The following is a 22,027-nucleotide window of genomic DNA, read 5'->3' on the forward strand; positions in this document are numbered from 1 at the left end:
CCTCTTGCACACCAAGATGCCACTCTCTTGCTGATAAACCACCATCCGCTCCACAGAGCCAGCCAGAAAAGTGTCATCATCCTTGACTCCTTCTTTTCTCTCATCCTTACAGTCAGTTAATAAGCCAGTCCTATCTCCCACCTAAATTCACTTCTCTCCACCCCTACGAAGGGTACCTTGGTTTGAGCCACCATCGCTTCTAATCTGGATTATTGCCATAAGTTCTTTGCTGCTATTCTTGCCTCCAGTCCAGAGTGTTTTTTGGAAAACACAAATATTAATCTTCTTGAAACTCATCAAGTTCCCATTCACCCCCACCTCCACCATTACCAGGGTAAGATCCACACCCCTTAATATAACCACAAGGCCCCTCATGACCTGTCTCTCTGCTTACCTTTCCAGCCTCATCTTCTGCTACCCTCCTCTTGCTCTCTTTGCCTCTAACCACACAGAACAACTACCAATTCCCAGTTAACCACCTCCAGAAAGTCTTCCCTGATATGACAGATGGCAAAACTGGCCTAAATTCTTCCCCTCCTCCCTGTATCCTTGCCCCTGGCAAGGCAGTTTAACAGCTCTTCCAGTTAAGAAGTAGAATCTCTTGGGGTGCCTGGGTGGCTCAGTCATTAAACATCTGCCTTCAGCTCAGGTCATGATCCCAGGGTCCTGGGATTGAGCCCCACGTCAGGCTCCCTGCTCAGCGGGAAGCCTGCTTCTCCATCTCCCACTCCCCCTGCTTGTCTTCCCTCTGTCGCTGTCTCTCTCTCTGTCAAATAAATAAATAAAAATCTTAAAAAAAAAAAAAAAAAAGTAGAATCTCTTTCCATACAGCTTGATTCTGAGTTTGGCCATGTAGCTTGCTTTGGCCAATGTAGTTTATAACAGTTGTCACACAAAGAGAAGCTTGAAAAGAGCCCCTGCACTTCATTTACCTCCTCTTCTTTCAAGATGAGGACCTGCCCCAGTGAGCCTGCTGGAGGATGAGGTATGGGAAGCAGAGCAGAGTTAGAGTAGAGTGGACCTCAGCCAAGGCCATTATTGACCAACCACAGCCAGTTCATGCCCAAATATGTGAGAGAGCCCATCCAAGACCAGCAGGGCCAACTTGCTAACCCACAGCTGAGTACAAATATTTAAGTAAGCCTAACTGAGACCAGAAGAACCAACCCGCCTACCCAGACTCATGAACTAAATGAATGCTGTTTAAGCCACCAAGTTTGGGGGTGATTTGTTATGCAGATTTATTTTGGTAATACATAACTGATATACCTGTCCTCCAGACTGGGCCAGGTGCCCCTCTCTGTTTCCATGTCAAGCTCGATGTCCGTCTGTCATAGCTCAGCAGATCTTTCACTGTATCCCAGCTTTCTGGTTACTGTCTGTCTTTCCTACTGGCATACACAGTCCATGAGATCAGAGTCTGTGTCTAATTCATTCTTCACCTTGTATCACCGTGCCTAGCCTATAGTAACTGAAACACAAAAGACCCTCAATTAACATCTGATAGATAAATTCTAGTAAAGCAACGATAGCATTCTTTGTTTCATCTCACTCTGGTTGGGTTGGTAGTTGCAGCTCATAGGTGCTTTTGTTTATCATTCAAAATAACTAAGCTCTCCTCTCACCCACTCAACCCCAAAGAGAAAGAGGATAGTGCTCGATTCAGATGTAAGGAATAGTTTGTGCCACTGCGAGAGATGGCATGCTCAAAGACATAGGGTTGGGAATGAGTCTGCCAGATAAATGTGTTTAACTGGAGTAGAGCTTCATGGGAAGCAACTGTTACCACAGCTGGGATTTACCCTCAACTCAGCTGCTCGTTAGTGGTTTTGCCCTGGAGGAATCAAATCACCTTCCCAAGCCTCAGTTTCCCCCATCTTTAAAATGGGGAGAATAGTACCCCCTCATGGGGCTGTGATGCAGATGGACCTCCCGTGCTCCTAGCCTGGCAGAGAAACCAAGAGGATGTCAGCAGCAATGATGACAATCATCTACCACGTGAGCGTCTCTGATTCTGACAACCCCGGGAAGGGAAGGGACCCCAGTAATGACTGAGATAGAATTTCCTGCCAGCCCCAGGACTTCAGGCTCAGAATTAGATTGATTTGTAGGAAGTCAAGGCAGTTATATTTCTTGCATTCATGAGCTTGTAGGTTACCCACCAGACTAGATCTAATTCTGTGAAGTTCTAAATCTGGGCACAGGGAAATGCCACCATCCCCAGTGTCCCAGAGGTCTTACTTCGTCCTGCTACACCCCGAGTTCTAGTTCTCTCTCAATGTACTTATGCAGTAGCATTGGAAAGCCCCACCTGTAGGCTTCAGTTTCCCTCTTGATAAAATAAGACTACTCAACAAAATAAACTCCACAAACTTCTCTAGTAAAATAACCAGGAGCTGGTCCTGTGGACTGGACTGCACGCCTGATGCCCTCTTCGACCCCACTCTAGTGGACAAACACTAGAAAGTTAAAATCTGTGATTTCCAGATTCCTAGGAAATTCCCGGGGTTCAGATGTATTTCAAGTTCTACCAATTAGATGCATGTGCACAAAACTTTGATTTGGAACTGAACCCAAGAGAGACGGCAGAGTGGGGGATGTGCGTTTGGCCAGTGGGCGGCGGCAGAGGTGGCATGATTCTAGAATCAGTGACAGGGGCAGCAGTGTCCTCATTGTGCCGCTCTGTCCGTAGCCCGGTTCTGTCCTGTCATCTGCAGAGTTGTTGTCTTCCTCGAATCTCGTCCCGGACTGTGTGTTCAGCCCACCCAACAACTGTATGAACGATTTAGTAATAATCCTCTAACAACAGAAATCGTAATAAACACCATTGATCTATTTATTAATAAACCTCTTTCTATGTCAACTAACTAGAGTGGATCCTGTTGTTGGCAACTAAGACTTCTGGCCAAAATGAGGAAGGAGGAAGGGAAGAAACAGCAAGAGGGGAGGAGGGAAATAAGCAAAAGAGGAGCAGCAACCAAGACAGCAGCTTATTTTCTCTTTATAGGTTTCTTCAACGTGTGGTAAACCCATGGAAAGATGTCTATGGCATACTACATTTTTAAAAATGTGTATAATCCATAAATATGGGTAGTAAACATTTTAAAGAACATAAAATAATGTTAGCAGCTGTTATTTCTAGATAATAGAATCACAAGAGGTTTTTTTTATTACTTTTAATTGCTCTGTAATGAACATAGATGATAGTAATAGATATGTCTCATTTCCTCTGGACCCCACTCTGATTCTCTAATATTGGTCAGTAATAAGTTCATCAGTCCCATTAGTCCTTCCATATGGGTGCCAGGCTGAGCATATACAATATCTCTGAATATACATTATCTCTGCCCCTACTTTTACAGAAAAGAAAACTAAGACCCAGATAGGTGGTAGAGTTGATCCAACTTAAATCCTTTTAATGTGTTACCTCTCTCTAGTAACAAATGCCAGTAAAGCAACTAGAAGCACTGGTTTCGAAGTCAGAGTCTGGTCTCTAATCCTGTTTGGTCATTTAATAGCTCCATAGCAGGAGTTTCTTAACTTCTGTGAGTCTCTATTTCTTTCATCTGAAAATTGAGCATCATAATAGTACTTGCCTCTTGGGTTGGTGTGGGGATCCAGTGAGATATTGCATGTGAAAAGCTTGGCAAATCTTGCTCAGTAATTAATTGTTAGCAGCTGCTATTATTATTATTATTATTATCCTACTGTAATAGGACTCTATTACATATATTTCTCTAATTTGGAGAGGAATAAGGGCAGAGACTTCTTTCCTGGGACACGTTAAACCATGCTGATTCTGAGTTCTCCGAGTGTGGGGATGGATGCTGCCTTAATCATCTTTGTGTTGTCAGCATCCAGCATAGCAGATGCTAATTTGAATGAATGAGTAGGTAGATGAATAGATGGACGGAAGGATGGACAGAGAGAAATAGGTGGGAGGTAAATAAACGAGTGTATTATTCATAAGTGGATGTGGGGAGGGAGGACCTTAAGTACTTAGGACGTCAAATGCCTGGATGGGCAAGCAGGTAGTTGAGTGGAATAGCAGAAGGGTAGATGAATGATGGAATGGGTGGGTGGATGGTTGGATGAATGGATGGATGGTTGAATGGATGCGAGGAAGAGAGGGTCTTAAGTGACTTAGCTGTGAGTAAAAGCTTGGACAGATGGGAAGGCTGGTGGTTAGGTGGAAGAGCAGGCCAGTGGATGAACGATGCAGTGGGATGGGTGGACGGATGGATGGTTAGTTGGATGGATGGATGGATGGATGGGAGGAAGAAAGGGTCTTAAATGACTTAGGGTGTGAAGGAATGCCTGGATGGATGGATGGTAGTTGGCCTGGTGACTGGATGGACTGGTAACAGTTGGACAAAGGCACGGATGGCTGCTTCCTAGTTTTTCTCACCACAGCCCACCCTCCCCCAGTTCCACGGCCCGGAAGTCGCGCAGGCCGACCCTCCTGGGGCGCTCCCCCCAACACACACACCCGGGGAAGAGCGTCCCTGGAGAGCTCCCGGGCTGCCTGGCAGTTGGGAAGGCGGGGGCGGGGCCGGGCGGGCGGGGCGGGAGGGGCGGGTCGGGCGGCGGCGCTGGGACGAGGGGCGCGGGCCGGGCTCTCCCCACCCCCACACCCCATCCCCACCCCCGCACCTAGCCGAGCGCCGGGTCCGCGCCCTGCTCTCCCGCATTGACGTCGGCTGAGGCAGCGGCCCGGCTCTCAGGAGCCGCGGTGTGACGCTGCACATCCAACGCGGCTGCTAAAAAAAGGGCAGTGACTCACCGCGGACCGCGGAAACTTCCAGGAGCGCGGGCGGCGCAGGGCGGGGGTGGCGGCCAGCGGCGGCGGAGCCCCGGGCGCGGGGCAGCAGCCAGTGTCTCGAAAGCAAGAAAGCAAACCGGCGAGGATCGGGCGCGGGATCGGGGCTGGGGCTGGGTGGGGGAGCCCAGGAGTCCCCAGGGCCGCGCCAGCTCCCGAAGCCTGGATTCCACTGCTCAGAGCCAGCCCTGCTTGTCAGGATAAAGAACTCCGCGTGGCAGGTGGCAAAGTGGCAGGTGGCTCACAGTGCTCTGCTCTATGTCCTAATTCTCTGTGGATTTTCATTCACTTAACCCTCAAAATCCCACTTTGCAGATCCGGAAACTGAGGCCAGAGAGGGAAAGGGACTTGCCAGAGGTGCCCCAGGTGGTAAAACCAAGTCTCTCAATATATTCCATACAGTTGTAATTTGACAGACAATGTAGGGCCCCCGCTCCGTGCCCAGGCGTGTGCTGGTGACACAGAGTTGGATGAGAGTGGTCCCCGCAGGCATGGAGCTCTTTGCATGTCACCTCCAGAAGTATTGACGTGGGGGACCTCAGTTCCATCCCTTCCCTCCCCCCAAACATTTCTCAGCCCTACTCTGTGCGAGAAGAGTGGCAAGGGGGCAGAATGAAGGTTACAGCGGTGACTAAGGCGGATTTAATTCATTCATCCACCAAGTAGTTATTAAGCACCTAATAAGTGCTGGGTAAGCAAAGTAACCCTGACTAGCCCCCTGCCTTCATGGAGCACCTGCCCTGCAGGGAAGACAGAAAACCAGGAGTCAGAGTGCTCGAGAGACGCAGTACCAAGAGGGAGCACCCACCCTGACCCAGGCAATCAAGGAAAGCTTCCCCATGGAAGCAGCCTTTGTGCCCAGGTGTGGAGGATAATGAAAAATTAGGCAGATGGAATGGAGGAGGGAAGAGCGTTTCAGTCTGAGAACAGCATATGCTTAAGCCCAGAAGTGTGAGATCGTGGTAGGTTTGAAGAACTGAAAAACATTCCGTATACCTGCAACAGTGGGGGCAAAGGAGGAAGGAAAAGTGGGGAGGAACAGGAAGTGGGAGCCAGGTCCGGAAGGGAAATGTGTTCAGGACCTGGGGCTTAGCCAGAGGGTAGACCAGCTAACAACTCAGCATACCACCAGCTGCATTCACAAAGAGCAGATTGAAATCTGTTCTATTTGTACCAAAGAGGGCAGAACAGATGCCACACTGGTGGGAAGGGGACACCAAGGAAGGCTTCACAGTGGAGGAGGTGTTTAAGCTGGGCCTGGTTGACAGATTTGCTGTTGAAAAGGAGAGAGAGAAAGAGGAACAGTCTGGGAAGTGGCATACATGGGATAGAACTTCATCCAGACTCTTTTATAGACACTCTTGAAAGGTCAGGGAGATGTTCAAAAGACCAAGGCTAATGCAGCATCATTTTTCTGGGCCGGGGGTTGGGATGAAGTGACCCACTATGAGCACCATGGGAACAGAAGACACAGCCCTGTCCTTATGAGGCTGCCATTCATTGGTGCCAGCACCTGAAAAACAGAATTGCTTAATTCTTCAACAGTATGCACGGAGCACCTATGTGTCAGGTGCTGTGATGGACACCAGAAATCCACTGGAGAACAAAAACAGACATGATGCTCACTCTCATGGAGACTGATTCTGGGAAGGAAAATATTACTTTTTCAAAAAGACCCAAATAAATAAATAAAAAAGACCCAGGCACAGGTGCATGGAACCATGAGAAGGCAGCAGAGGATTGGTCTACTCTGGAGAGCCTGGGCAAGAATTGTTAATAATGTGACAACTGAGCCTGGATGTGAAAGATGAGAAGTAGGTAACAAGGCAGAGATGGGAGGGAAGAGTGTTCCAGGCAGAGGGAACAGTACCTACAAACCCCTCCGGGGGAAGAAGGTCAGATGACTGGGATGGAGAATGAGGGGGAGCTTGGTCCAAAATGGGGCTGGTCAGCAGGTGTCATAAACCACGTGACGGTTGGGGATTGTATCCTAGAAACAGTGGAAGGTGTTGGAGTATCTATAACTGGGGCAAAATCGGGGGCAACGCACTCCAGGTGCTCTGGTTGTGCAGAGAACCAGGGAAGGAACCCAGTCTCTGTTTACTGACATTGCTTTTTACTCACCTCACCTCATTTAACTCTGACCACCACTCTGCAAGGTTCTCATCTCCATCATCATGAAGAGATACCTGAGGCTCAGAGAAGGTAAGTGATTTGCCCATGTCCACAGCTGGTGCAGGGGAAGAAACCCAAATCCAAATGAGAATCTCTGTAATCCCATGATCTTTCTAATGGGGATGAGATTAGGCTCCTGGAAGAAGGTAGAGCCAGAAGTTGGTGCAAAGTAGGATTTGGATAGCCTGAAAGGAGGTCAAAAGACTTTTCCCAGGGGGCAAGAAGTCCCCAGCAATGTAGACACGAGCCTAAGAACGGCCTAAGAAACAATGCAGGAACTGCCTACACAGAGTATAATGCAGAAAATGCAGGGGAAAAAAGACCAGAAGGAAGTATAAAAAAAGCTTGTTCTCAGAGGCTTATCTTTGAGGATTATGAGTAATTTTTATGTTTAAATTTTTGCTTGACTGTGTTTTCTAAATTTCCCGTAATGAATAGCTGTTTCTTGTATAAATAAAAGAGAGAGTAGCAGTTATATTTTAGGGGGATCAGGTAAACTTTTTCAGTCCTTGCAGGCTGTATTTACATCATATTAATTTTTTCACCCTCCTATGAAGCCCAGCGCAATGACTCGCACATAGTAGGTGCTTGGTAAAAAGAAATCAAAGGATGAGGTTGTTGGACACGAGCGTTAAGGTAAGGCAGAGTGACGGAGGGCCGGTTCTGGCGTTTTGCTCTGAGACAAAGTTCAGATCCACACATCAAAAATCAGTTGGTTTTGAAACAAAACCCTTGGAACTCTGAATGCACCTGGAGTTGCCTTCCTAACCCGTAGGGACCACACCCACCCCCTACTCATGGTCACAACCAACCAATTCCTGGGCAAGTGTTAATTAAGCTCTTTCAATGTGTCCACCCCGCATAGGCTCGATGGGGGAATAGATACAAGAGCCGAATAAACCGGGGCCCCTTGCCAGAGCAAATATTTTGATACTGAATGATTTGGTTGCATCCAAGCAGGCGAGACCCGAGAACGCTTGCTCGGAAGGCTGCTAACCAAACAGCACAGCATACTATGATGTTACAATATTAGCTTCTTAATCATGGAAACACTGGCGTCTGTTTCGGCGAAGCTTCCTCCCAGATGGCGCATCCTACTGTTTTTGTCGTCTGGAACAGTGTGAGGTTTCTTAAATGGCTGTAAGCTTCCCAATCGTCTCCCACACAATGGCAGCCTGTTAATTAAGTGGTCCCTTTGTGATTGCATTTGATAAATATGAGATGAGAAAGGTTTATTGAGCTGTGAAGAAAAAAAAAAAAAAGCAAGGCACAGCCACAGGAAGGAGCTCCGTGGGTGGAAAGGCCTCTGTGTGGGCATTGTCCAGGGAGCTTCAAGGGAATCGGGGACAGCTTTGCGGGCCCAGGGAGGAGAAGGCTGGGATTCACACAGACCACACGCTGCCGCCGCTGCCTAGTGGCCGGCCAGCCAGAGGCACGTGGTGTGCGAGGTGCTTCGTGGTGGAGGCAGGCAGGGGAGGTGGAAGCCTTCCAGTTCTTTCCGCGTTGAGTGACTGGAGCCGCTTGCCGATATGCGGTTGTCAGTCACACTGGCCAGGCGCCGTTTTGACGCCAGTTGTCCAGATTCGGAATGCGCAGCTCCAAAACAGGTATCAGCTTTGAAGGTAGTGTGCTGCGTGAGCAGCAGATGACGGGCAACGACATACAATTAAATATAAATGCTCGGCCCGCGGACTTGGAGGGTTGGTGAAGTTTCAGGTCTGACTCGTTAAACTTGGCCTTCCTCAAAAATTGGACACCCCTTCTCCAAAAACAGCACTTCGGGGAATCAGGCCTAGAGAGAGGTGGCATCCTCAGCTGAACACAGACCTCTGTTGGCCACCTTCCGGCCTCGGGAAAGAAATACATCAAGCCCAGGCTAGAGAAAAGGATCTGTGGTACCCGAGGTCTTCGTCTTTCCTACTGGTTCCATCTTGTTTCAACCATTCGTGCGATGACTATCTACGAGGCATTTGCAGGGAGGAAGGCACATATCTGGGGAGGTAGTGACAGGGCCGATGGGCTCCTGTTCTCATGATTCTGTGAGCCACTTGAGAGCAGGGGTTTCGACTCTTATCTTTATACTCCCAACACCTATCACAGTGTCTTCTGCCTAGTAGCTCAGTCAAGATTTGTTGAATGACTGCGTGAACGGATGCTATTTCCCACCCCCTCCTGTACTTAATATTGTTCTGTATCTTCGTTAACTCCTTCCTCCTGCTGTCATTAGTGCTTATTTTTCTGGCTTGGGTGGCCGTCAAGAACAGCTAAGTCCCAACTTCTGCTCTCTCGCACTGCATGGACTTGGCAGTTGTTAATAACTCACCTCTCAGCCTTCAGTAGTCCGGCTCCCTCTGGTCTCCCCCTGGCATCAGCATCTGCTCTTGGTCACCTGTAATAAGAAAAGTAATTTGTTTGGTATCTGATAGGCCTTTAGAGCTTGCAAAGGTTTTCACTTGTTAAAGTAAAGTATGATTTCAAGGGCTGCAGAAGAGCCACTAATCAGCCCCAGCATCACACCTTCTGCACGTCCCAGAGACCACACCTCGCCCCACTCCTCCCACCCTAAAGTCCAGCATCAGCAAAGTTAACTTTCATTCCACCATTAAAATGTGACTTAGAGAACACTTCCCCTAAAACAGGCATCGCACGGACATTCACATTTGCTCGCACGGTAGTGTGAGTTCTACCACCTCCTGGAGGTGGGTTTATGGTACAGAGGAAAACTGGAAAACCACAGGACAGTCCAGAAACTTTGCCCCAGGCCAGACCCACCCAGCAACAAATCTTTCACCATAGCCGTTAGGGTCAGCAGTTACTAAGGTACTATTATTGTTATTGTTGTTTACTATGTTTACTATAGATGAGAGGACTACTATTGCCATGAGTGTGTTTTCACAACCTAAACACTAGGCCAGCAGACTTCTCCTTCCTTTGTGACAAGCCAGACTCTTGATTACTTTTTCACAGCTATTCACAAACTAGGCTGATCCTTCTGTTTTTACTTATTTTAAGTACCAACAGATACTCTCTTAAAATATTCCCAGGCTCTATCAAAGGAAAAGGTTTCGACGGCTGGTAAATTTAAAGAGAACTGGGACTAAAAATAGATAGATAGATAGACAGACAGACAGACAGATACCCCACTGACCTGGGACTAAGAGGAAAGAATTTCTTGCGGGTAATAAGCACAAGACAGCTAAAGGAGACACTTAGTTCCCTGTCTTTTAACCATTTTCTTCTCCTTCCCAGGCATGGGAGAGCCTCAGTTTGGCAGCTGACTTCCGGAGAACGTTGTGGAAACTGATTAACTAACTCTTGGTCACGCGTTGCAGTGATGAGCCAGGAGCATCCTTGACTCTGAGCACCCCCCTCCTCCTCCTGGCAGGTTACCCCACTTGTTTATCACTAGCACGGCCACCTCCAGACCCTGGAGTCTCATTTCCCGCCACAGGCTCCTCCTGCAGAAGAAAGGCTTTCCCCCTGCATACGGGGCTTTCTCACTAGTCAGGTGCTCCTGCCGCCCATCCATTACTCAGTCTATTCGCCTGGCTTCTGGTCTCCTGCCTTCTGAATTCTGTGCACTTCTTGCCTCCTCGCCCGTGTTCTGTGTGGACTTGTGCAGATGCCTCTGTGGTACAAGATGCCCTTTTGCCTGATTATCCCTCGCTTCCTTCGGGGTCTCCACAAGCCATAATGACCACGGCCACGACAGAACAAATAGAAAAAAAGAAAGAAGGAAAGCCATCGTTTCCCTGACATCCCCTCGAGATGTGACATGGGTCACAACCTGCCCTCAAACGGGGCCTTCCTTGCGCATCTTAGTTATTCCTGTCCATGGCCTAAGCGCTTCCGACACTCTGACCCTTCGTTTTGTCCTGACTGGCCTTCCTGGTGAGATGGAGGATACTGAATGGCAAAGAGCAAATCCATAGAAGAACTGGAGTGTTCAGCGTCCCCTCTCAGCCTTGCTTGCGAGAAGACATTATTTCCTCCAGAAGCATGGAAGAGAATGTTGTTTCATTTCGGTAGATTTTCTTTTTTAGAGCAGTTTTAGGTTCACAGCAAAATTGAGTAGAAAGTGCAAAAAGTTCCCATAGACCCCCTCCCCCGCAACCCCCGTATGTGCACAGTGTTCACCACCGTCAACAGCTCCCACCAGAGTGGTACATCCGTTACAGCCCATGAACCTACGTGGACACATCATTATCAGCAAAGTCTACGGTTCGCATTCTCGGTACTTTACATTCTGTGCGGTTTGACGTGCATACTGCCACGCGTCCGTCATTGTATTACCATGCAGAATAGTTACAATGCTCAGAAAATCCTTTGTGTTCTGCCTATTCATCCCTCCCTCCCCCCAGCCCCTGGAACACACTGGTCCTTCCACTGTCTTCATAGTTTTGCCTTTTTGAGAATATCATAGAGTTGGAATCACTCAGCATGTAGCCTTTTCATATTGGCTTCTTTCACTTAATAATAGACATTTAAGGTTCTCTATGTGTTTCCATGGCTTGTAGCTCACTTCTTTCTAGCACCAAAAAATATTCCATCGTCTGCATATAGCACAGTTCATAGATTCATTCACCTACTGAAGGACATCTTGGTTGTTTTCAAGACTGGCAATTATGAATAAAGTAGCTATAAATATCCATGGGGAGGGGCGCCTGGGTGGCTCAGTCGTTAAGCGTCTGCCTTCGGCTCAGGTCATGATCCTAGGGTCCTGGGATCAAGCCCCGCATCGGGCTCCCTGCTCTGTGGGAAGCCTGCTTCTCCCTCTCCCACTCCCCCTGCTTGTGTTCCCTCTCTTGCTGTGTCTCTCTCTGTCGGGTAAATAAATAAAATCTTTAAAAAAAAAAAAAAATATCCATGGGGAATGTTGTTCTTAATTACATTTTTTAGGGGTGCCTGGGTGGCTCAGTCATTAAGTGTCTGCCTTCGGCTCAGGTCATGATCCCAGGGTCCTGGGATTAAGCCCCATGTCAGGCTCCCTGCTCAGTGGGGAGCCTGCTTCTCCCTCTCCCTCTCCTCCTGTTTGCGTTCCCTCTCTCGCTATCTCTCTCTCTCTGTCAAATAAATAAATAAAATCTTTTTAAAAATTACATTTTTTATCAGGGATGACTTCTTGAAGAACAGGAGGGAAGAGTTACAACAAATATATGTGGCTCAGTATATAGGATACAAAGTCAACCCAAGACTTCCCAAACACCTGTCATCAAATTGTCTATAGAAAAATCACTCAAAAAGCTTATAAAAGACATAGATATTTGAGCTCCACTTCTAAAGATGATCTAGTAGGCCCAGAAAATCACCAGGTTTAAGAAACACAGGCTTTAACTTCCAGAAGGAAAGAAGCAATGGAAAGTTAAAGTCTTGTTCACACCGGGAAGGATCATGCACATTGAGGAGGTTGGAGACGAACATCCAAAACTCATCTGATGGAGACATTTTGTTCTTCTCTGAGCCTCTTGGGGAAATGACTTGGTGGCTAAAAGAATTATTGATGTGTGCTATCCTCTCCCATTAAAAGGAGCTAAAAAAGCCCTGGGCACCAAGATATGAACTATTTCCTTCAGGGTAGAATAGAGCCACTAAAAATAGCCTTGGAAAATAAGGAGTTGTAGAGGTTCAACAAGGAAAACAAATCAGAAATAAATTTGGCACCGAGAAAGGAAGCAGGAGAAAGAGACAAACTCTCACAAGCAGTCGAGAGAAAGCGGCTATTAGCTTGGGTACATAAAAGCAGGTACATTTTTCCCACCCACAGAGCTGCTGGTTGGCATTCCCGCAGTGTACACCAGTCCCTCCGGAGCAAAGGAAGATGAGTCAGAGAGGCAGCCAGGATAAGCTAGGTTATGCCAGGGTAACAAACAACCCCCCAAATCTCAGAGGCTTTACCACATAACGGTTGTTTCTCATCTGTGTTCTCTGTCCAGTGTGTGTTTAGTGGGAGCTCTGCTCTTGTAATCACTGAGGGCTCCGGGACACGTGAGCTTCTGGGAGCACTATGCCCAGGATCAGCGGGTACTGCTCTGTCTGGCACTGAGAATTAAATGCATCAGCTGAGGATGACGCAAGCACTTCCACTCACTTTTCACTGGCCAGTGCAAGGCCTCTGACCCGCTTGTGTTCCAGCAAGAAAAAAAAAAAAGTGAAATTATACTATGTATCCAGGAGGAGGAGAATGAGAACAGGTGTAAACAAGTCTGCTGGCTGCTATCATCAGATAGAGGGGCTAAGGGACAGCGGGTAGGAGACAGGGAAGGGAAAGGCTCCTTCGGAACCACCACTTGGCAATTTGGGTTTCCTCTCTCTCCTTACTGATCAAGAGGAGCACGGTATCTCGGCCTCCCTTTCCTGCCAGCAAGGAAAAGGACAGTGTAGTGATGAACAGCCTGAGCCCTGGAGTCAGGCCAACCCCTGTTCCCGTCTGGAACCTACCTGCTGTGTGACCTTGGGAACGTTCTTTAACCTCTCTGGACCTCACTCTTCTTCGCTAAGATGGATGACAACAGTGTCTACCTCCCAGAGTGGCTGTGAGGGTTGGGGTCAATGAGACTAGGCAAGAAAAGAGCTTCAGGCCACAGCTGCTCCAACTGGGCTATGCCAGTAAGCTGCTCGGGGAGCTTGTCAGCACACATTCCCATTTCAAGCGTTTTGGGTGAGACCTGACTGCCTGCATTTCGAATAAGCTCCAAGGCGATGCCGATGTTGCTGATTCCTGGGCCATCCTTTGCTAGCGAGGATTTAGAGCAGACAGTGCCCAGACGTGGCTGACTGTATGGATTCTCAAAACTGGATCGAGAGGTTCCAAAGGTTCTGCTGCCCCTACCCTCCGCGAATGGAAGTTACAGCCGCCTGTTAATGCAAATATCGTGTCTGATGGCTCCAGGGACAAACGTACTATGGAGGCCTTGTGCATGACGGAGCAGGTGCCACAATCGGGAGGCCTGGGTTTGTATCCGAGCTCCGCTACTCAGCAGCCCTGTGCTTTGGACAAGTCGCGGAAACTGTCTGAACTTCTGTATCTACATCTGTAAAGTGAGCTTAAAAATACAGACCCACCATCCCTCAGCTGCGATTCTACAACCCAGAGAGCGCTGAAGTTCCCTCACCAAGGTTGGTCCACATTGACGTGGCAGCAAAAACGGATCTAAATTGACATGCGGCTATTTAAGGCCTTTATGTTATCCATCTCTTGCGACTGTTTCTCTTTTCATTACAGAAATATGAATGTGTTGGAGAACGAGACGCTGCTGCAGACTCTGCTGAGGGGGTTGGATAATATGTAGCAGGTGCACCGTATTACCTCCGGAGCAACTAAAACATCTGAATTCTGACACACCCGGCCTCAGGGGTTTTAGGGAAGAGGCCATGGACCTGAAGTTCCTCCTTCTCCAGCAGTTGAAGGGAGTAAGGGGAAAAATGCATGTAAAGCTCCTAGCATCCCACCTCACACACAGTCAGTGCTCAACAAAGAAGAGTTATTACCGAAAGTACTTTCCTCCCCGTTCCCCCCGTGGGCAGAGGGAAAATGAATGTGGGAGGTCGTGCCCGTGCACCTGCTAGAGAAAACAGGACAGGATCAGGTTTGTCCCTATGATTTCAGCCCCTTGAATAAGAAAAAAAAAAATGCATGGAATTGAATACAGACCGTGAGAGCGCAAACAGGGAGAGTGAACAAATGCAAGACTCAGGCGGGCAGAAAGGACTCTCCCCTGTGCGTACAGAAGCAGCCGGGCAGGAACTTAGCCCCATGGGCTGCCAGGGACATCTGCGTTCCTGGAGGCCTCTTTGAATATACTGTTGAAGAGTCTGACTTGAGCAAAGGACTCAGAGGGAGGAGACCGGATCTCCAGTTCTTACCTTGCCATTCACCTTCCAGGGAACTCCGGGATTCCCAGGTCTCAGTTTTCTTACGTAAAAATGGGCCGATCATGCAGTCCTGACTCTGACTGCCTGATTGCAGGGGACACGTAAAAACATCTCAGATGCTGTGTTTGCAGGTAGAGTATAATTATTCATTCGACTCCATGCAGGAGATCACGGAGAGAGCTGACATCACACAGGGAACTCTGGTTAGCTCATTCTTTAATCATACTGCTGTTGTCAACTCTAATGGCTTTGTTATTTGCACTTGGCTCCCTCACCTTTGCCAGAGCCATTTCTGCTTGTCAATTAAGGCCAGCGTGATTGAGTTTTCACGAGATGCAAATTAACTGAACTGCTTCAGCCCCACCATCACATACAGACAAAGGAAATCAAGGCTTTGGGATATTGTTTTTAGGCTAACAACGACAGTCATTTGAAAGAAAACAAATACAAATAGGACACATACTTGAGAATTTGTTCTTCCCACTTCTTCTGTCTTTAGCTATGTCTGCAGACTTTTTGGCTAGTGGCTTTCTTGCTGTCTTCATGTCCCATGTTAAGAGCACTGGTTTTGGGGTCAGATCAGAGTGAGCCCCCAGGATCCACTGCTACCATGGGACTAAGGCCAAGAACAGCAGGAGGACTGCTGGGACAGAATGATGTGCCTTTGGGGTCATCCACGACCACAGTGGCTGGTCATTATAAAAGACAAGAGGGTGGGTGGAGCCGCATGCCACACTAGGGCCAGGAGATAGGACCTGGGAGGAAAAAGCCTGCCCACCCATCTGACAAGGCAAGAACACATGAGTGTCCTATGGGCCAAGGGATGCTGCAGAAGCCAGCAGGCAGGGCCTAAGCCCCCATGACGGGCCCCCGGTAGAAAGGTGCTATTAAGCAAACGGCAAGAGCTAAGAATGTCACAAGAGGTCAGCCTGAGTGTTCAATCTGGGCCTCTGAGAATTTGCAAGTCTGCTCATGAGAGCCACCAAGTGTACACCTGCCAAAGAGGGCAGTGGTGGCCAATTCAGTCCTGGTAGGGGGTCCCTTTGCCCTTAATCCCCCCACCCTGACTCTAAAGAAGCCAGCCAGAGGGGACACTGGGGTGGCTTCTTTAGAGTCAGGGACAGGATAGAACATCAAGTACAAGTGAAAGAAGAGACCACCCCCCCCGCCCCGTCCCCAATGCAGATCCCTCTAGCCTGAGTCGGGGGGTGCAGGCGCTCTGAATGAGGGGGGACATTGAAGTTTTAGTATAGCCTCAGGGGGCCATTCAATACCTGAGCTGAGTCTGAATGATCAGAGCAGTACTTGTTTTCACAACCTAACCTGATGAGAAAACAAGGGCTAGATCTGTCCAAGATGCCATCCAGGGGTCGGCAAGGGGTCTGTAGAGCAGCCAGGAGCGCAGCTTCTGGAGGGCAAAAGAACTTCACTTCCTGTTGGTGCCCCCCCCCACCTCCCCGAGTTCAGCTCCCGTGATAAACTGGGTGCAAATATCAAGTGCTTCACTCAGGTACTAGTACCCAGCTCAGCTGTCAGGTGTCGGCAAGTCTTACTATTACCTTGATCTTAATATGCACGCCAAACTGAGGCAGCCCTTTTAGTCAAAGCCAGAAAGACAATATATCTAGTAAATGAGAGGATGAAGAGATTTCTTACCCCGTTTTTAAGAATTTAAAGAGCTCTTGCCTTCACAGGCAAATTTAGAACCGTCTTCAGAATCAGGCTGCCATGCGGTCTATTGATAAACTGTAACTGAGACCTGCTAGGGCCCTTCTCACACCTCAGAACGTTGTGGTGATGCTGTGTCTGCCATTAGTTCCAGCCGCAGGGAGGGAGTGTGGGGCTGCTGGGGTGGCTGGTTATCTGCCGGACGTCTGTTTAAGGCGTCCCACTAGAACAGAGTCCCCAGTGTACTCGGAGCCGACCTCTCATTGCCCACCCTCAAAATCTTCCCATTCTAGAGCTCATTTCCCCCTGCTCCTGCTCTCTGCTTGCCTAGCATACCTGATAAACCAAGCCATTCACTGACACGGCTCCAAGAGGCCAAGGGCCCAAAGGCACAAATCCTTGTTCTGTCATTTAGTCTCTGGGATCCCCATAAGATTACCTTCCTCTCATCTGGCTTCTGCATTCCCATCTGTGAAATGGGAAGGGCAGCGCCACTCTGTTTATCTCACAGAGCTGCTCTGGAGATCCATTGCAGTCCTGGTTGTGGAAGGGCCTGGAAAACTTGAAGACACCATATAAATGATTATGAGATGCTCAGGAGTGTAATGTCCTCATTCATTCACCCTGGATAACACTCTGTTCATGAATAGGTTAGACTTCAGTGGACCTCAGGGATGGGAATCCTAGCAATGTGATGGGGTCAGTGTGAAACCCATTTTTGACAAACTTCACTCTGTCCCACTAACTACTTAAAGATCCAGTCATGCTTCTGATCTGAAAATCCCCCTAGACTCAGTGCTTGATCTGGCCCACTAGAATCTGCCACAAATTTGCTGGATTTAAAAGAAAAAAAATCCTATCAGAATCGGAGGCTTCTTTGGAATGTTTCCCCCTTCCATGTCAACCTTGCCCGGGCTGGGCACTCATTGGCTCTAAAGCAGTCAATATTGTGGCTCTGCTCAGCCCTTGTCTTATGTAAGGAAATGCCTTTTATTTGATGCCCTAGTGCGAGTCCCCTTGCATGTCGATCTGGTCGGACTCACCTGTGCAGCCCTCGTCCCTGGCCCAGAGCCTCCTGAGAACAGGCCTTTGTCCTCAGCGCCGACAAGCAATGCGAGCTAGCTCAAGCCAAGAAAAACATTTCCATCGGCCCCTAAGAGGTAACGTCCAAGTCCATTGCGGCTCCAGACTGAATCGAGCAATTAAATCCACATCTGCCCCTGCCCAAAACCTCAAAAATGTTAACATCTTGCACGTGTCAAGAGGGTTATTTATGAAACTATTTGCTTGTCAACCCCAGGAGGACATTCTGTACTTTTTTGCTGGAATACTGTATATTTATGAACCATGGCTCGAAAACTAACTTGGGCAGGAATATTTATCAGAGAGGAAATTCTATCAGCGCCTCACAGAGCACAGCCTGGATTCGGTCACCATCCCATGGTGGCTGGGCAGGGCCACGGTAGAGAGCCAGTCTGGGGTTCCCTGCTGCAGGAATGAATCCCATGTGCGCGCTTCTTCAGGGGAAGGATTTCTATTTCAGATAAGAGGCTTGCTTTCTCGTTCCCTCTGTTTTTAACCTCCATTCTCCCATTCTCAATCTCAAGTAATTAGCCTTGAACGTTGATAAAACATGCAGTCTATTTGTTGCCTCCTGCCTTGGATGCTTTAGCACCCCCACGCTGACCTCGTAAGGTCTCCCAGTTTGGAGAACTAGCCTTCTGATCTCCCAGTTTTAGGCTCTGGTTATCTGGGCCAAGTGTATGACACATAGAGAGCCAGTTGGTGAGAGAGCAGAGGGCTTGGTGTCATGTGGGGTAGACCCTAATCTGGGACAGTAAAATGCTCAGAAGGAACTGTTCGACGCCAGCCTTCCTCAAGACTGTGCCCGTGGAGGTAGTATGCCTCCAACATGTCCCCACGGTCAGCTTCCTCACCGATAAAATCTTCTGCTGACAGGAATTCTGCGCCTGTCCAGCATCTTGCTGGATTTCTTGCTCTCTCTTGAGCTTGGGCAATGAACTTGTAATTCATTTCTTGTCTCTCTTCAGGATTGAAGGGCCAGAGTGGGGGGAGTGGCCTGTGAGTGTGCGGATCTAGTCCAATGACAGATCAAGAAACATGTGTCTCTTGGCACCTAGAGAGACACAGAGAAACAGAGAGCTCTTCACACTCGGAAGGTGACATCTGTGACTGATCCTTATTGGTCTCTGCAATGTGCTCCCATAGCTGAAATGCCTATATTTTTCTTCTTAAAAGCCTTTGAGCCCTGGTTAAAGGCTTGTTCCTAAAAGTCTTGATCTGTAATGACATGCCTGGTAGGTGTCCTTAGAGATAAAGTAAAATTCTTGAGCTAGTTTCCCAACCAGGCCACATAGTAGCAATACTAAATTATTATGATTATTGCCATATATCAAATATTTGGCATTTAGCACACTCTATTTCCAATTCTTAGAAACTGCAAAGATTTTATCATTCCTATTTTACAGGTTAAAAAAAAGAAAGGCTGAGATGTGGAGGGGTTAAGTAGGTTTCTGACAGCCACACGACTGATTACAGGTGGAACTGGTATTTGAACCCAGAATGTACCTGCTCTTTGATAGGAGAGAAGAGAAAAGAGATAAGGAGTTGAAAGAAGGAGAGGGGAGAAAACTTGAAGCATAAAACAGAAGCAACAACTCTAGGGAGTTTGGTGTTGTTTACCCCGAGTTGCCCTTCCAGTCTCGCTTGACCTCCTTGAGGGATACTCGCCGCTGGGAGGACACGTCCCTATGTGGAGGGCCCCAGTGTGTACATCCAAGGGGGTTTGGGGGTGGGGAGGTCATCTTTGGGCTTTCTGGCAATGGAGACACCAGCAGATTCTGCAGAGGGTCATTCGAGGCCAAGTCAGGAATCTCAAATCCCTGAAAGCTTCTGGGGCTAGTCACTGGGACTCAGACTCCCTAGAACATCTCTCCGGGCCAAGGTCAGGGCACCGAACTAAGCTGTTTCTTTATTGGTTCCTCTCCTGCCCCAGCCTTAGCCCACCCCACCCAAGGCTGGCACCTTGCCAGCAGGGAGCAATGCGTCTTGGGAGAGCAGGGTCATTGGGGCCTCAGGCCACGGTCCAGGCTCGGGAGGCTGTGGGAGGGCCCCCAGGGGTGTGAGGGCAGCCCAGGCTATAAATCCCAGGCATGGGCATGGGCATAGAGCCAGCAAACTCACTTAGCAGTGCACAGGGAGGGAGGAACGCTTGAGGAAAGGCCTCAGGCAGCCTCCAGACCTTGGCGGGGAGGGGACTTCACCAAAAGCCTTCATCCAAATACGATTTGTTTTATGGAGTCACCAGTCCCACATCTCTGAGCCTCCACATCCTTGTGAATTTGAGCAAAGACTGCATGACTGTTTCACAAACACCCCATCTATAAAGTTAAGCCTTAGGCTGGTTCTAATCCTTATTCTGCTGATGTGTGAATTTAGGTGATATGTGAAAAATGGGAAGAACACTTTATAATCTAATAATCTAATAAAGCCTAGAAGATAGAAGTTGTGTATTTCAACTCTTAATTCAGACAATCTCCTTCACTTCGTGGATATATGGCTTTGCATGAGGTACTTAATCTCAGTTTCCTAGTCCTTAAAATGGAAATAATGAAAACCCTACTCCATAGGGGCATTGTGAAACTAAACTAGAACATGAATATAAACAGATTTGGTTCCTGGCATGTAAGTGCTCAATAACTGTGAGCTTTTAAAAAATTATTACTAATTCAAATTCCTGGAGAAAAAAAATAAAACCATGGGAATGAGAATGTGCTTGGAACATTGTAGATTACTGTGAGGAATTATGAGTGCTTATAGACAGAGAGGTAAATGACGTTCAGAAATGTTACCACATTTCGCCAAGCTGCAGACAGGCCCTGCTGGTTTGGGGAATGAGCTCACATCAGAGATTATAAGGAAATTGCTCCCAGACTGACTTTATTCAAAGAAAGGAGGGAGGTGGGCAAGTAAAAGAGCTCAAGGGAGGGCTACACTAGATTGGGCTGGTCCATGGCAGTGTTGGCACTGTGAGAGCTTCCCAGGAGGATGAAGCTTCCAGAATGCTCCTTTGCCAAGCATCCAGTAGCCTGCCCTTGCTCAAGGCCACTGCCTAAAGGAACGAGTGCTCCAAACTGGGAGGGATGAGTTTTCCAGATCTGGACTGCACCCCAGCTAGTGGGTGTTAGTGGGAAGAGCTGCTGCCTTGAAGGCTGGGAATCCTCAGCTCAAATCTTCTCTTAGCCACTTCCTCACTGACCTTGGGCAACTTACGTAGCCTCTTTGAACCTCCGTTTCCCCGGGCTCTAAGGTGTGGATAATAAATGCCTACATTTCAGGGGTTTTGTAAGAATTAAAAGAAGTAGTAGGTGCTGAACTTACTAAGTACCTTACTTCTTCCCGCACAGCTCAGTGAAGTGGGCTACTGGACAAATCCTGTAGAAGAAGAGGAGCCTCCACCTTTATTAATGCCCTGATGGCTGAGCACTCGATCCTGGAGACACAGGGTCAACTTCCTGTCAGGATGGCAATGAGGCAAGAAGGCCCGCCCACTCTGCATTAGAAATGCCAGCCTAAATATTATTTTTAGTTTTTAACAAAATATGTTGTTGAAATCAAGAAAGAAAATCTCTACGTGTCAGGAATGAAGAGAGAAGACAAAGCTCTGTAGATGTTTCTCCTCTCACAAGGGGAGGGAGGTCCTAGGCTTGGGTCTGCCTGAGGAGCTGTGGAAGCCCATGGCTACCCAGAATAATGACCTCAGGACTTGTGAAATCCTCAGTCAGCAAAGAGTCTCTATGCCTGGTGTGCTACTCTTCCAGAAGCAGGAAAGGAGACTTGGACACTGTAGAAAGACTAATCCTGAGGTATCCAGAAAATTCCTTTACCCAGAATCCCCCACTCTGCTGCTTTCGTTTAGCGCAGGTTTTACCATGTATGTCAGGAAATGATTGTGCTGACTGTTCCTTTTCTCCATAGTCACTCAGAGTGTTTACCTATTTTTTTTTTCTTTTCTGAATTACTCGGCTCTTTTGGAGGGGAATGGGAGACACTCCGGGGGCAGGAGTAAAATAATCTGACTATGGTTTTAAGGGATCATATGCTTCTTTGTAGTGTATTGCTAAAGACTATTTGGGGGGGGTGGATAGAGGATGGAAGCAAGGGTTTGGGGGATGGACAGCATAAGTGAAAGTTAGAGAAGGGAAACGGGAGGGGGTCACAGACGGGCGGGGGTTATTAAAAAATGCAAAGAACCCAGGGTCCCAGCCTTCTCACACCATCTGAGGACACAGTGCTATGGTCTGAGCCCCGAAAGGAAGAGAATTAGAGTGAGCAAAAAGCTCTGTCTGATCATCAGGGCCACATGGATGTAAGACATAAGCAGCAATTCACTCCTCCTAATATATTTCTACAAAGCAGAAAACTACAAATGCTTACTAATAAGAATGTTGCCTTTAGATTCATGAAAATTCC

General features: G+C 48.1%; 1 long non-coding RNA gene across 2 annotated transcripts in view; it reads right to left on the minus strand.

Moving 5' to 3' along the window:
* The window catches only part of LOC118542977 (uncharacterized), a 126,021-nt gene that overhangs the window by 70,007 nt on the left and 33,987 nt on the right, over nt 1–22,027 (minus strand). For both annotated transcript variants that reach the window (XR_004920863.2, XR_004920862.2), the window contains exon 2: nt 9,318–9,383. This is a non-coding gene — a long non-coding RNA (uncharacterized LOC118542977). The remainder of the gene's footprint in view (nt 1–9,317; nt 9,384–22,027) is intronic.

Source organism: Halichoerus grypus, chromosome 2 (genome assembly GCF_964656455.1).
Source record: "Halichoerus grypus chromosome 2, mHalGry1.hap1.1, whole genome shotgun sequence".
Lineage (NCBI taxonomy): Eukaryota > Metazoa > Chordata > Mammalia > Carnivora > Phocidae > Halichoerus > Halichoerus grypus.